This window comes from Nothobranchius furzeri, chromosome 1, assembly GCF_043380555.1.
Source record: "Nothobranchius furzeri strain GRZ-AD chromosome 1, NfurGRZ-RIMD1, whole genome shotgun sequence".
Taxonomy (NCBI): Eukaryota; Metazoa; Chordata; class Actinopteri; order Cyprinodontiformes; family Nothobranchiidae; genus Nothobranchius; species Nothobranchius furzeri.
The window spans coordinates 83,874,459-83,891,510 of record NC_091741.1 but is presented as its reverse complement, the minus strand read 5'-3'; the positions used below and the strand labels follow the sequence as shown (position 1 = coordinate 83,891,510).

Here is a 17,052-nt window from a genome sequence, read left to right as displayed (position 1 = left end):
AGCCATCATTGTTCTCTAGCTGTAATTCACCCAGCTGCAATCACGGCCCTGATCTGGGCTTCTCTGAACCCTCTCCACTCCAGATGATTCCTCTGCTGATTGGTCTAACTGGACTCCTGTCTGTGGCGGCAGATTAGCATGAATTGTTTTTTCCTCTGTGGTGCACAGATTGAGCCGTGTTAGCATTCACACATCTAGGCTGCAAGCTGAAACCCAGGAGGCTCCAAAATGTAGAAGTCAAATCAGACTTTTTAGACTTTAAAAATATACAGATGATTATGGGAAATAACAGGGAGGCCTTAAAAAGAGCAAAGGCCATGAGGCAGCTTTAAAAAGTATTTTTTGATAAATAAGAAAATTATGTTTATGATTAGTTCTAAAAAATCTGTTGTTCACTTTTGAAATCTGTAGCCATATTTATGTATTTTTAATGTTATCTTTTCATAAAATTTGCATGTACAACCATTTCAAAGCATGGGAGTGTGAAGTCACACTGCACAATGATGTGACGTGTTCCAAACGGCACTCTAAATAATAAAACGTTGAATTTACTTATCAAAGTTTTAAGTGGTTCCACTAAACCTGATTTCTTAAATGTAAAGAGTAATATACCTTTACCTTAAAGTAACACTACACACTTTCCTCTGCCCTACTGGCTGAAAGTGAAATTATAACTTTTGTAAACTTGTTGCAGCGCTAATGAGCTAACACTACCATGAGCCAACTGATACAAAAACAAAACAAAACAAAACAAAATACAAAGTAAAAATATCCACACTGTTGGACAAAAATTATTATTACTTACAAGTCCAGTAACAACAAAGCCAGGTCACCATCAGTCCTTAATTTTATAGCCTCATTTTGCTCCCTCAAACTAGTGTAGGCCGCACTGCTGTTGATTCTGGTTTTAGCTCTTTGCTTTGTTTCTAAAGACATTACTCTCTTACTTTCAATTCCAGGCTCCACCATGATGACAACGGAAAAAGCAAATACCTTATTTATCTTCTTCTGCTTTGCATTGAGGATTGGCAAACTGAAAACGCTAACTGCTAGCATTACAGCTAACAACTGTAAATCAGGTAAACAACACCTACATGCTCCACAAAACTATTTAGAGGCGTCTTCCACATTAAACATATGTTGAAGCCTTATATTCTAGCAGGTCTAAACTTTATATTTTCATTAAAAAATAAGATATTTGAGGAAAAAAAGGTGATATTTCTGCTCCAACTAGGCTCTCCTAGCTCATCTGTCTAAAAACATTGCCTATTGCTGGAAACGGAAAGCTCAAGGAAAAAGTTCCTGACTCTGCTCAGAATAAAAACAAATGGATTTGCAGCAGTAGCACAAAGCTCCAGATTCTGAATACAAATATACATTTATACAGTTTTGAGCCAGCAGTGAGAGTTGATGGGAACAGGCAAAACAGGGATAATTCATTTGGATGGTGAAGAGCTGTTGAAGTGTGGGAACTTCTGAATGCGCACAGACTTGGAAATGCTAACTGGTAAGAGCATCTTTTATTTAAATATATTTTGACAGAAACTTGTCCCCTGACATATTAAATCAAACACGTTTCCACGTTTTTGTTCTATAATTTATGAGTTTCTAACGTAAATAAACCATAATCGCTGCTATTTTCCGACTCTGAGTACACCGTTTTATTGGCTTCCTGATTGCAAAGCACATTTGAGCACAGCATTGGTCTAAAACGATCACGTGAGTGAAGCTTTACTACTTTCTCCCAAGCCCCCATAATTCGGGTCTGGATGTGAAGCAAAACAGTAAGTGAAAAAAATTGCAGTTCCACCCTCATCCACTGGGGGCTGGTGTCAGAAGCGAGCAAATCCTCATTGACTCCCATGTTAAAAATTTCACAGCAGAAATAAACATGTTTACAGCCTGGTTCCAAAACATATTTTAGGTTTAATAGATCTAGTTTATACTCATGACAACTCTGCATTTTTTGTCACTCTTCTGTTTAAGTGTATTAAAAGCCTAAAATTCCGTATAATTAATGAGCATCAGACCCACGTGACCACAGAGCTAGCTCCGGGGAAAGGCCTCAGTCTGAGCCTCGGCCTCGCCTTAAACCTGTTCTGCCATTTTCAGTCTCTCAACTTAGACCATTATTTGTAGCGTTTGTGCGTTCTTTTTGGATACTATTTGTGCAATTGTTGGACAAAATGACTTGCTGTGGCATTAATTGCACTAATAGAGCGTCCAAGGAGTCTCCACTTCATTTTTTTTTCGGTAAGTGAAATTATATTTATGTATTTTAGGTCACTGCCGCTCTTGCGCTAGCTGAGCTTAGATTTTAACATGTACTGTTTAACCATGAAATTTAAATGTAACAGGGTAAGCACCCAGTGCATTTAACATGACGATGCATTTTTGAAAATGGGTTGAAATATAACATGTTGGTGGAGCTGCATTCCGACTATCGGTATGGTCCCCTCCCCTCAGCGACAGCTCGGTGCATCTCTGATCGCAGCGGCGCCTGTCTGCTGCGCGGCTGCCAGCTTGTGGAGCTCTCGGATGGAAATCAATGTTTTCCACCTGGTTCTCCCCAGAGGTAGCTCGGCACATCTCTGATCACAGCCGCGCCTGTCTGCTGCTCGGCTGCCGGCTTGTGGAGCTCTCAGGAGACCTCTGTGTTCCACCCGGTTTTACCCAGCGGTAAGCCTGGCGTATCCCGGACTCAGAAGCTCCGGTGCTGTGCACAGTTAACTCCGGTTGTAGCTAGGTTGCTACCTCCGTTAGCTTAGCTCCCACCTCCGCGTTAGCTTTGGGTTAGCTTGTAGCTACATCGCTTCAGTTCGACGGGTGTCGTGATTTGATCCCAGCCTTACAGCCCCACCCTCAGCTCCACCTCTTTTCCCTTTTGTGGAATTGTCTGGGCTTGATGGAACCTGTGACACGGTCAAAATGGCGGTGGTGGGAACCTCCCATTTTGGCACAAAAACTTATAATTGGTGCCTATGGACACAAATTGTCCAGTATATATGTTGATGCTTTCTCCTTATGCTCAAAAGTAAGTAGTCCCACATTCAAACAGCGATCAGAATTAAAAGCGCGTCTACTTTAGAAATCAGTATGCATTTTTAATTTTTATGAAACAAACAGCTAGTTGCCACAAAAAATGGGAACAAGATGAAACGAAAACAAAATAAGTAGAGGCAACATTGAGCGCTGGAGCGTAACCACTTCGCTGCCATATTGGATAGGTTTGTCACTCTTAGAGTGAACGCTGAGTGAGCAACTATTCCTGTTTTTGTTCAGCCTCTGGTTCCAACAACCAGCATACTATTGAAATTAGATTACGTGGGATTACTATCGACTTTTCTAGCCTTATGAATCCACTGGGGGCGACTGGTGACCCAATCCAACATGGCTACCCGCAGTTACACCAGCGCCGATAGAAAGCCCCAGCTCATGTCGCCGCTACGTTTACATGATCTGATCTCTATGCTTCTCACAACCGGATGTCCAGACAAACAGGAGTTTGTACAATCCAAACAGACACAAACATTAACCATCGTTAAACTAGTTACATCGGTGTCATCTCAACAACTAAAAATAACCAGAGTAAAGCACGTCTACCTCTAAGATTTCCTTGAGGTACGTGATGTGTCACGTGACTCCAAAACCACACATTTTTTAAGGGAAGCCTGCCCACTTCCCTTGATTTAGTATTTTTAAACACCTGCTAGATATCTGTAAACCTGAAAGTAACTTTGTGACCTGAATATTATATAATGTGAAACTGCTCACGTTTCTCACTCAACAGTCTCTGAGATCAATGTTAAAGCTTTAGCTTAAAGTTTAAACAACTATCTAGAGTTACTTCAAACATAACAATGTACATTACTCTTTACATTCAAGCCACTGTGTTTAGTGGAGCCAGTCAACCAGTAAGGTCAATTTAATTATTACAGTACATTTATTTTTCTAGAGTGTACAAGTTTTATTTACACTCTCTTCACTTATGGTTATTGTATTTTCATTTTTGAGATTGTATTTAGGATAAAAATTGAGAGATCATAATGACCTTGTAACACAAAAGCAAGGTAGGGAGGTGGTTTATTGTGAAGAAAACAGTCTGTCTTTGACTTTACCGGCACAGTGTAAAAGAAATGGTAGTGAAAAACTAATTTCTCAACCTGACAAAAAAGAAAACATTAATTTTTGTTTTCTTGGTTTATGCAGCTAAAGGAATGATGCTGAAATGCCCACCAAGAGGAGTGCAGGACAAACTCCTGCCAAGATAACTCCAAAATGTCAATCAATTCAAGCATTGTTCAAGTCTGCACACTTGAAGAAAATCCTGCACCTGTTAATCTACAAACTAAACAGGTAAATCAAGAAGCCATCAAGTCCACAAACACTCAGCTGCTCTGCTCCTTTTTAATGAGGATCATTTTGGTTATTTATGTGTCTCAAATGAGTCACGCGAGTAACGTAACTCAGAAATGTCTTTGGAGTAACTTTTGGAACCAACCAATCTGAGGATGAGTTGTGTGAGTTTAATCACTGAACAAGACAAAAAAAAAACATATTTCAATGTCAATCAATAAAATGTCATTTTGTTGTGTTTTCCTCACAAGAATTACCCGTCGGATCACTTGGTTCCCTCCAGCAATGCGAGTCATTTTCCATCTTCCCCCTGATATTTCTTCCCCTTGTTCTTGACACATTCTTGAGCTGATCAGGTGAGACTAAAGTACCTGCAGGGGTCCCCACCTACTGCAGCTTATGTAGCTGTAAATGACGAGGTCTTTTGTTCTCCCTGTGGGGGACCCCTAGCCCGATCACCTAGTCAGCAGCAACCGGGGTGTTACCAACGTCTGCAAGGCTGGATTCATGACCCCCCGGGAAGAAAGACACTTATCTGTAAATATCTAACGAAGGATTTGGATTCGAGTTATGTGCATGACAAAGATGTGGCACAGATGTTTTAATATGGACAACTAACGGAATGAATTTAAAGAGATATTTTAAAACAAGTATTTTAATTTGTTTCCCCTAACTTTAGTCTACTGAATGTTTGCTGTGAAATGTAATCTTTCAATCTTCAACGAGGACGCATCTCTGTAATCTGATTGTAAACTGTCAAAATTTATTATCAACACACTCACAGACACAGCGTAATCTGATTGAATTAGATAGTTGTGATCATAGCGCAGGCATGGAGGAATCTGGATGAGCTCATGGTCGTTCCAGACTGTATGTGTAAAACAATCCATATGATAACAAATCTGATGTCTGCATTCTTCACTACATGAAAAACATTTTTATGTTCTTTTGGGAATTTTCTGCATGGAAACTTCTGAAAACTTCCTTGCTGATGCAGGCGTTTCTGGGCTTTTTTTTTTGCCAAGTACAGCTTGAGACCACTGCAAAAGTACTGATTAATCGAATGTACTACACCTTTAAATTAAATTGCAAATACAAAAACTGGATTAAAGGATAAAAAGCTGCTGCTCCAAACAGAACATCTGTAGCAGAGTAAAACGTGCGGAAACTGGCAGTAAATTAAACTGACAAATTGTCAAACATTTTAATTGAGAGCAAATTTCTAAAATGTTTGTTTCTCAACTAAAATGTGATGTTTTTCCCAAATATACCAGATTGTTTCTTGTCTGTATTCACTTACAAATAGTTTTCATCTAATCCCAAACAATGATTTCAGATTTTAACATAAAACGTTATTTTCTTTTCAAACAGTCCCTTACATTTTTTGCTTTTTGCATATTCAGCATTTACAGTTGTTCAAACCAAATGAGCCTCACAGCGGCAGGGCTTCTGCAGACTACCTGCATCCTGAACAGGTGACGGAGGAGGACTTATTTGCATAATTTATTTAAAGCCTGTTTGTCCTTTAAATCTATGAAGATTAGGCATTTAACAGGAAAAACTTCTTTCCAACCTGGTTTGTTTCTTGGAAACAAGACAGAAAACTAGAATTTGGCATTTTTTTTATCAGATTTGCTTGATAAAGACAATAAACTAAATTCAAAAGTGGTTCAAACAAAAACTTCCCACTTAATGAACTAACTTATGAATCAGATACAACTCTTGGTGGAATTTCACCAGAGGAGGTGGAGGAGGGAGTGAATAGCCTCAGGTGTACATATGTGAGACAATCCCACCCCGTGCACCTGAGTGACACTTTCTTGACAAGGGCGTAATGGTAATTACAGTGATTTACAACTTGTTCCTCTGGCTGCTGCCGTTACATTGCATGACAGTATATTTTTACCCGGCACAGAATGATTCTTCATACATTTGTAGTGATAGTCCAAGGCTCCACTTTGATTGGGCCGACTGTTCGACTTGCTGCAGGATGGGTTTCTTAGGCTGCACCAGTGGTTTCCTGTTGATGGATGATGCATGTGTTTGCCTTTAGTGAGTGTTTGTTGTTGCAGGGTGGGACGGACGACTCAAGAGGTAGACGGACAGGGGCGGGGTGGGACTGCATCACCCAGGAAGCTGGGATGTGATGGAAACCCGAGCTGTGGTCTTTTAGGACAAAGAGGAAAACACGTGAGACTCTGGCACATGGTGGCTTGAGTTACCTGCACACTTGCCTCGCTCTGAACTTTTGGCCCTGGCAGCAAAACCTTCCCCACCCTTATGACTCCAGTCCTGCTCCACCTGACTCTGGTTTCTCAGCACTCCCTTTTCTCGGGCTCACCACGCATGTTGGCTTCATTTTACAGCATCTTATTCTACTTTGATGTTCCACCATCCGAACGATAAACAAGCTTCCAATCATTCATTGACAGGATTCCTTATTTTTTTCATGTTAGTGTGTTTGCTGTCTGTCTCTGCAGACAAAAGGCTGGCTGGGCCCCTGCAATCAGATCCCCATCCATCCACAATCTGCAGGTAAAACTCCTTCCACCAGCCAGGCAGATAAACCTGACTTTCAGGTCTCCCACCCACACCTATTGGACCGCTGTCCTCTCACCTGTGTAAATATGAAAGCGGGAGAAAGATACAGCAATGGGAGGGTGGAGGAGAGTGAAATGGAAAGATATCCCTGGCTCTGGTAACATGGGTGGGGTGCAGAAAAGAATACCGCACAGCTGAGCAAACCTCCACCGCCATAGGACTTCACCTGTACACTCTCCACTTTTCTTCCCTCTGTTTTCTCTCCTAATCCATTCTTTCTTTCCGTAACCGGCCCGACAGCAATGGAGAGCAAAGGCGCCCTTTTATAGCGGCTGAATAGAGATTTCCTTTGAGGTTATGGAGTCGATACACTCGGTAATGCCACTTTTATACCCTGGTGACAATGTACTGGGATTTACTTTCTGCCTAAGGGGACACATCCAGGCTTTAGAAGTGTTCCTGTGTAGGTGAAGGCATTACCTGGATGGGTTTAAGGAAATCCTTTTATCTAACAACATCCTCAGTGGGTTTTGGACATAATCTTGATCGTGAATCCATCTTTCTGATTTATGAGACATGCAGGTGATGACCTAGATGACGCTTTCATTAAAAGTGTGGAACACTGAAAAAAATAATAAACAATTTTCAATGAGTATTTCTGATTATAATTGAAACATGAAAATAGTTTCCAACACCTGTCTCCTGCATTAGCTTCTGAAACTGTCAGCGGGAAACACTCATGTCTGAAAACGCCACACAGATCTATGTCATACTATAATTTTGTATTCAAGGACTCACGACGGGGAAGGCTGTTTAGCGTCCAGGAAACAGACGCTCTTGGCTAGTAGAACTTAACCGTTAGCATTAGCAACCCCACCACATGGCAGAACTCCTTCAGGTGTGTGTTATTTGTGGAGATAAACATCAACATTGCAGAGCAGGAGTCAGTGGTAGAGTTGAGTTGAATTGCTGTTAGCCAATCAGAGGCAAGATGTCCAAATATCAGGTAATAGGAGTCCAAATCCTGGGCAAGAAGCTTCGATCTAAAGGAGGGATTGAAAGTAAAGATGCTCCTCCGTGGTAGGAGTCAGCTGAAGTGTTTCAGGCATTTTCATTCAGAGGAGACCCCAGTACTGATCCAGGATCAGTATAAGTTAAAAGGCATACAGTGGGCACAGAAAGTATTCAGACTCCCGTCACTCTTTGTTGTATTGCAGCCATTTGTTAAAATAAAAAAATAAAAATCATTTTATATCTCATTAATGTACACACAGCACCCTATACTGGCAAACAGACTTTTAGAAATTTCTGCAGGTATTAAAAAAGGACAAACTGAAATATCACATGGTCCTAATTATTCAGATCATTTGCTGTGACACTCACATATTTAACTGAGGTGTGTGTACATTAATGACAGAAAAACGTTTTATTTTATTTTAGCAATTAACTGCAATATAACAAAGAGTGAAATATTGACGGGGTCTCAATACTTTCCGTACCCACTGTGTATCTCCAGCCCGGTTGAGGATTGCCAAAGGATCCCTTTGGAGGAGCAGGCAGAAGTGGCTGTCAGGACATAGGACAGACGGAGTTCTCCTCATTAGGACTGCTACTCCATGACCCAAATTCAGAGAGGCGTAAAAAGATGAGACGAGATGACTTTTGAGTACCGTGCATGCTAAGAATTTATAAAAAGGTCACACATTTTCCCCATAACATCTATTTTAACTCAGTTTCAGAAGAAATCCATAGTTTTCTGTAAACTGTTGACCAACATTCTGATTATTTCTCCCATTTTCCGCAAGTTTGAACACTTTATTTTTCATTTTTAATGACGTTTTAGAATAAAAAAAAGACAAACAGACAAAATCCTTAAACGCAGACAATCTGTCTTCCTTCAGAAAGCACAAACCTGCTGTTGCATTAATAAATAAGTCAAATTTGAGAACATCACAAACTGTTTTTACTCTAACTTGACACTTTTAGCTTTAACTCCTCATCACATCTTTAGTCCTTAAACCACTTTCACAGTTTGTTTTAAAATTCAAATAAAGACTCGAAGCACTTCCTCCACCACTGATGGTGATAAAGTAACATAACTGAATCTCAGGAAGCTCCAGTCAAAATAAAAAAGCCAAACTGTGTGAACAGCTGGAGGAGAAACAAGCAAGTAGATCCCCACAAATAGACTTTAAACACATTCCTGAAATGCGTGACTACTGAATTACAATGAATTCATCAGCAGCGATGCGCCTGGCTGAAGTGTTGGAGCAAAACAAGCACGCCTGCTGCCCGCTCTGCGGTGGAAGAGGTACGAAGATACAAATCTAAACCAAAACACAAAGGGGAGAACATAATAAAACTGTATCAAGTGGAAACTGTGACCACCCAGCGAGATACAAATACGTCGAAATCAGAGATTGAATGTTTTAACTTGAACACTTTTTCTGCCCTCAGCGTTGTCCGTTAAGGATTTAAAGCCACTTCAGGATGAGCTGAAAGCTGATTATTTGAGCTGTTTTTGTCTTGATGGTGCAAAGAGCTCCCAGTGATGGTTAATGGAATCACACCTATTTGCTTTCTGCCTCTCTAGTTCTCTCCCTCCCACTCTCTTCTGCAGGTTTGGGCCTGACAGACGTGCCAGACCTGCTGCCAAAGCGTTGGCCTCCACCTCACCCTGCAGACATAGCTGTGTGCACACACGCATACAGACACACAAACATCCATGAGTTGTGATAAACATGCAAATCTCTCACGAGTTAACTTTTCTCCCACCTCTTTGCAAATATGTGGCCAGTACTCATAGTTTAAAAAATAATTCTTGTCATTTCAGTCTATCACACACACACACACACACACACGCACACACACACACACACACACACACACACACACACACACACACACACACACACACACACACACACACACACACACACACACACACACACGCACACACACACTTTTTATTTGTCAGTTGTCTGTCAAGCATGCCCTATTTTAAAACAAGATAAACACACCTACACACATTCTCCCATGCGTGGTCACACCCACCCGAGCCTGGGCCACGCAACAAGTCTGCCCTCATTTCTCTGGACATCCTGCACGACCATAAGGCTGAGAAATTAGTCAGGTGAGGAGATCTCAACATCTGAGACATGTCGCATATTTCACTTGCTCTCTGCCCCCACACTTAATGCTACAGTACCTAGAAATAATTGTATGCTCTGAGCAAGCATGGTAGTCTCACCGTACATACCTGACGAGGTTTGTAAGAACACCTACCGAACACAGGGCCTCTGGTAGATGGATCACAACATGGTGGCAGCAAGGAGATAAAGACAATTCTGTCAGCATGCATCCTCACTTTGGCTGTGCACAGGTGCACTGGTGTCTTATTTTCATCATGCAGGTGTTTAAAGGTGCATGATGTTGAAATGAAGTAAAAATGACATCCTGTGGTAAAATTTGGTTACTCCAACCACTTAAAACAACTCTAGAGCTTTTTGTCGGCAGTTGTCAAATTACAATCGTTGGCGCTGCAGTATTAGCTCGCAGGAGACACGACACCCCCACACTCACTGATGGTAAACAGTTGTTACGTCCCTCCTTCCTTTGTTTTGAAAGGAGAAAAACTGCCAATCCTCACAGCCAGCTGGGTATGAAAAATGTTTCAGTGCACCTTCCTTCCAAAATGACTGAAACATCAGACTCTCTCGGGATTTTCTTACTATATTCTTACATACGCCACCTTTAAATATAAAAACTTTTATGTCAAGCAACCACTCCTCAAAAGCTCTGCAGGAGAAACACTTCTTCAAAAGGTGAACCATGATGGTTTGGTGGGTGAATCAGTGGACAGCTCTTAACCCAGTGGTTGTTTTTATGACACTGAGTCACATAGAATCGTGATGCCTTTGACAGTACACGCTGTAGTCAGAAACCACCAAGCGTTACTAAAAACACCACAAATGAAACACTTAGAACACCCAACTTCTTTACTCAAAGTTCATTTGATGAGGAAGCTTGAAAAGTGTGATAGTGTTATTAAAAAATGTGGGAGTTTGGTTTGAGAAAGTGGAAGCCAATGAAGGCTGACAAGGAGATTAAGCTGCCTAATTTTAGAGTATTTACCAGGCTGTTCCGGGAGAACCAACCTGGAATGAGGAGTGGCCACAGCGATTTGTCACACAAGGCCTGTCTGAAAACACACGCAACCTGAGGAGCTGCAGGTAAATTCGGCCACATTAGTGCCAAGCCATCATGCACGCTTGTGTTCTTCATCTGACTTTGTGCGTCCTCATATCCAGTCATTTTGACCATTAGGTGAAACTGAAGTTCAATGGAGCAACTTCCTGAGCAAATCGTTTTGCAAACGGGACTTTCAGCTTCTGCTTGAACGCCGTTTCTCTCTAATTCAAGGCGACACCATCTACTAAGAACATATTTGTGACCTGAGTCAAACGGGGCAAACTGAGGTGGCTTTAGTGTTATCTTTAACAGAATGACACTAAAATGTAAAATTAGCACAAACCCACACGTGAGCTTTTAATAGACCAGGTCAGTTAAACACCAGAGGGTTGAAGCTGGGGTGGGGTGGGGTGGGGGGTGTGACCACTGATCCTTACTTTACAAGTTCTGCATCAGCTGTGAGGTGTTGTCCTGCTTTGCTGGTGTTACTATTAGCCGCAGGCCTGTGACTCTTCCTCGGTGTCACCATGAAGAGTTAAAACCTGCAAATCTCCAGGAAACATCCATCATGACATCACAGTAGTTTGTCTCAGAAGGAGCTCTGGGAGGCTTGCAGGAGTGTTTTACTGTGTGTGTGTGTGTGTGTATGTGTGTGTGTGTGTGTGTGTGTGTGTGTGTGTGTGTGTGTGTGTGTGTGTGTGTGTGTGCATGTGTGTGTGTGTGTGCGTGCGTGCGTGCGTGCGTGTGTGTGTGTGTGTGTGTGTGTGTGAGAGAGAGAGAGAGAGAGAGAGAGAGAGAGAGAAAAACCAATGACCACAAGCGTGCAACACCACCCTCAGCTGTTGGTGTGTGTGTGTGTGTGTGTGTGTGTGTGTGTGTGTGTGTGTGTGTGTGTGTGTGTGTGTGTGTGTGTGTGTGTGTGTGTGTGTGTGTGAGAGAGAGAGAGAGAGAGAGAGAGAAAAACCAATGACCACAAGCGTGCAACACCACCCTCAGCTGTTGGTGTGTGTGTGTGTGTGTGTGCTCCAGGTGGGAACAGACTCTAACTCTATCTCCTCTGCCTTCCGAGTCACGTCCGTCACTAATCAGCCTTTCAGGACCGAGTGTCACATCTGATCCTTTCAGTCAATTCTCCCTAAATGTATAGACACTCATCCTTTTAATCTGCATCAGTGTAATCTAACACCCGGCCTCCTACAACTCATCTATTTAACTACCTGGCTGTGGAAAGTCTTAACCCGTGTCTTTAAACAAGCCTATAAAATCACTGCTGGCTCCCAACACTGTTCAACCAAAATCTTTTTCTGGTTTTGAAATCTGGTCCTGGAGCCCGCAGGGGAATCCTTGCATCCCCATCTGCTAACTAGCTCCCACTAGTGGTAACAGAGCAGAACTGTCATTGAGACGTGCTGTTTTAAGGGGATTAAATTCATAATTTAACATTGAAGACGAAACATTAAAGGTAAACTTTTCCTGCTTCAACTCAAGACCCATAAACTTAGACTTTTTCTTTTTGTTTTATAAAAGTCAGGATTTCTTTAGTATGATTTCCTCTTTCTGAGGTGACTCTCCTCTTTGTGAATGCAGCTCTGAAGTGCATCATTCAGCAGTTTGCGTCAGCCACTCTATGGCATTGTTTTTCCTGCAACAGTGTTTACATATAATTGAGTAATCACGTGTGGAAGATGGCAGTCCTGTAGCTCCACTCAGCTGTATCCTCAGAGATCTGGCTTTTCCGCTGAATGAAGCTAAATACAACAGTTTAGCCATGATTTGTCACATTCTAACCGAGTAAGTGAGCTACAGTTATGCATAACCACCTTTTGTCATGAGATCCTAATTTACCTCACCGGCAATAGAAATCACAGGAAACAAGAAGGAGTTTAAGGAAATCATTTTCCGACCCTGACTAGGTGATGGCCAGTCATTGGAAACTACACTAAATCACAGGATAATAATTTGCCATATTTTTGTGAGATTCGGAGTCCCACAGAGAGTGGAAAGTTGGACCGGGCTCTTTGTGCGTGGCCTTGCCCACGAAGGCGTCTGGGAGACTAACAGCAGTGTGTGCTGCTGGCCTGAGCTCCATGCTGGTGAAAGATCAGCATGGTGCCCGAGGCTTTAACTGTAAAGAAACTAAAGCTTCTCACTTCTTGATGTCTCTTTTATACTAACCTTCTTGTATAATAATACTTGTGCAAACTCACCTCTGTCATGTAAAAAAGTAGATCACGTAATTTGTTATTTCCTGTTTGGATGCGAGTGATAGTAGATCAAAATAGTTTTTAATTTAAAGACATCACATGTTCCCTATAAAACCAAACTGTTTATAGACTGGTAAATTAATACAAACAATGCAAAAATTACCTTTTTATTATATTTGAAAGGCCAATGCACATTCAAACTTAACTAAATCAAATTAAAATCAAATACATTTTTTATGAAGTGCTTTTCAGACAAACGCAGCTCAAAGCGCTTTACAATATTAAAAACAACCAGACAGCAGTCAATTTTCCACCCCTCCCACACAACTAGTGATGGGTAACATTTTAGTTTAGGAAACACAAATTAACCATTAATTAGCTGCCAAGTAATATGCATATTACCTGACAACTAAGTCTGAACTAAACATTATTAAGCACTTATTAACAGCTTATTACTAATGCTGTTATTTTAAAATTAACATGTCATAAATTAAGAGTTTTATCTAAATAAACCATTCATAATGGTTTGTTAACTGAAAGTAAACGGTTTGTTGCTGATTAACACACGTACTAATTAGCTCAAATCAATATGTGGCTTTTGAAGAAGTAATTCAAGGGGAACATATTCTTGCCTTTAAGTGGTTAATTAATACTAAACTACTAGTAATTAGGTATGAAAAAAATCTGACTTTAGAATGGGGAAAATATTCTTGCTTACAAGTGGTTAGATTGTTGTTTAGGCTCCATTAACATGTGGAGTTTGGTGTTTATTTGCAAATTACCAGAACATAATATTTTTGGTTATTAATTCAGAATAACGATTCCCCTTTAATTACTTTGTTAAAAGCCACATATTGATGAAATTGAATCAGCAACAAACCATTATGAAAGGCTTATTTTGATAAAACTCAATTTATGGCTGCTAATATTAGAATTACAGCATTGGTAATAAGCATGTAATGAAAGCTTACTATTTCAGGCTTAATAGTCCACTAATATGCATATAAATTGGCAGCTAATTAATGGTTAATTTGTGTTCCCTGAACTAAAGTATTACTGAGTTGGATTTGATTCATTTGTAAAAAGTACAGAGCAAAAAGGAATGAATGAAAAGAAAGTTTGTTATAAGACATTTAATAAACACTGTGTTTATAAGCAAGTGTTTTCATTCATTCAGCACATAGTAACTTCTTAGGGAATTTTTACCCGTATTTTATGTTCTCTGAGTTTTTGTGATGCACCTCCTTTATGCCATGTCCTCTGTGTTTCTGTGCTCACCAGTTTTTTTTCTTGTGTGTTTAGTCATTTTGTACACTTAGTTATCATGTTGTCTCCCCCCTTGCTTCTGTTTATTTTAGTATCAGCGCCCCCCAGTTCCCCAGCTTCTTAATTTTAACCTGGCCTTTAGTTTTCCACTCATTCCTCTGTGTTTCTGTTTAGTATCAGTGTTGTTTTCTCCTCCCAACTCCTTAGTTATTCGTGCTCCCTGCTTTGTTCTGTGTTCCCTGTGTTACCCCTCATTTACGGCCTCCGGAGGGACCGTGTGGGCAGCATCTTCGGAACTCTGCTGCTGCGAGAGCACTAAAGGAATTTGATGTAATGCATTTATAGATACTCCTGTAAAAATAATGTGAATACACTGCACTAATATCTCTGTCAATTATAATAAAAAAAAGGCAGGAAAACAAAGCAACCTGGGTTTTATATTGAAATAATCAGGATGAACCTCACTGAAACTTGTCTCACTTCCTGTCTGGCTCACATAATTTCTATAACTACATGAAATTCCCGATGCAGCGTCCAGAAAATTGGGACTCCATGCTGAAACTTTCCAGATAGCCACATCTGGATTTGCACAGCTGCCGGTGTGAATGTTCTTATAGGACTCAATGATTTTTGGTCTATGTGGAAGCTATCCACACAGAATGAGGGATTTCCTTCTCAGTCCTCCTGTTCACTAGCCTCACCTGCCATTCTTCAGTGATCAGCACACCTGTCTCTTCTCTCGCTGCTCTTCCCCAGTTCTATTTAAACCCTGCTCAGCTCACATCTATCTGTTCCTTGTTTTTTTTTTTTTACTGCTGCCAGTATTCTGGAATGACTTTAAGGTAAGCTTCACCTGGTTGCCTCCTGGATTTACCTGGATTTGGGTCCTCACATCCACACACCTTGACTAAAGTAAAGTATATTTGAAACTGCTGAACATCTTTTGAGTCATCTCCATATGCAGTGAGCAGAAGAGTTTCCTGTTTACAAAGGTTATTTCCAGAGGACACTGTGTGGTCAGGAGGAGTTGACAGTACCGCAGAAAGAGGAGTAAGTTTCTTCCAGTGTGAAGGAATAACAAACAGGCCACTGAGAACGCTAAAATTGTTTTTAAAGTTGCTTATTTCAGTAAATTTCCTGCCCTGATAGATCCAAGGAACAAAACTCTGTTTCCTTACGTCCAACATGTTTAATAGTTTAATACATTTCATTAATATTTATTTTTTTACGTTTTGACTTTCAATAAAAAAGTTTTTTTCCCTGCTTTTGTGTAAAAAAAAATCCAAAACAGTAAATTATGGACAGACAATAAAACGTGAAATGCAGACGGTAGTTTCTGTAGTGAATCAAAGTAGGAGCACATTAGATGTTTCACTAACGAAATTTAATAATCACAAATGTTTCTGGGCCCAAACTATTGACCACATGTAATTGCTGTCTTATCCTCTAACAGCCAGTAATCACTGACCTTCCTGATATTTAACAGGGTGGACCACTACGGTTAGGGAAAATCATGCACGTCATGAAACACGGCCTAGTTTTTTCCCTCTTTTAGCACATTTTTTTCTGCTACCAGCTCCTCACGGGGCCCAAAACCCAGAAACAAGCGGAACACGCTGGGATATTTGGTTACGGATTCATTTCCATTCGATTGTTCTAAAAGGGGACGAGTAGAAGTAAGCGATATGACTTAAGGGGATCGTATTAATGTAACTAAAATACATAATAATCCCATAGGACTTCCTTCCCATTCCCATCAGAAGCCACACCCAGGATGACCGGTAACACGAGAGCACCTTTCACAGGTTGGAAGAGGTGGGAAAAGCAGGCACGGTTCTAACTCCCTCAAATCGCCATTTCTGCCTTCTTATTTCAGTTCCTCTTTCTCTATCACCTTAAAACAACCTTGCCCTCCTCTAAGCAAAATAAGATTAATGTTAATACCAACAACAGCTTATTTTGTCACATTTTACTCCCCTTTGGGTTTGGCGCTCTCAAAGGGACAGTGATATGCTCTGATGTAATGTGTGCGATAGGGATCTTTTGTGCCTGCGTTATAGATCGTACCATAATGTGAGTGCGCCAGGAGCAACGTTGGGGTAGGGGTGGCACCCAGAGGAGGGGTGGGTGGATCAAGCAGTGTCACTGGAATCCACAGTGTTGTGAGAGCCCCATACCTTTCAGCTTCATTAAACCAATTTCACGCCGAGGTGAGCTAAGAGAGGAAGCTCTGAATCTCAGCAGCGGCAACAATGGGGCATTGAAGGGATGAGGCGAAAGTAAATTAGGTACCACTTCACAGACGGCAAATTAAAATCTGAAAGTTGGATAGGAAAAGTTGAGGGCAGATGATTATGTCTTTATTGTGCCCTCTCTCCTCCATCCCTCGTTTTTAGCATCCACCTTTACCCCCCCTCGCTACATCAACACAAGCCTCTGAGAAAAAATAATGATCTATTTCTTGTCTGGTAATTGGTTTCTAAGATGCTCCCAC

The 17,052-nt window shown here is 41.0% G+C and overlaps 1 protein-coding gene across 1 annotated transcript in view; it reads left to right on the top strand.

Annotated features, from left to right (window-relative positions):
- The first annotated feature begins 2,160 nt into the window (after positions 1-2,160).
- Positions 2,161-17,052, top strand: part of LOC129162891 (spectrin alpha chain, non-erythrocytic 1-like) — a 46,191-nt gene continuing 31,299 nt past the window's right edge. The window contains exon 1 of the transcript XR_011520468.1: positions 2,161-2,253. The gene's annotated coding sequence lies outside the window, so the exon portion shown is untranslated. The remainder of the gene's footprint in view (positions 2,254-17,052) is intronic.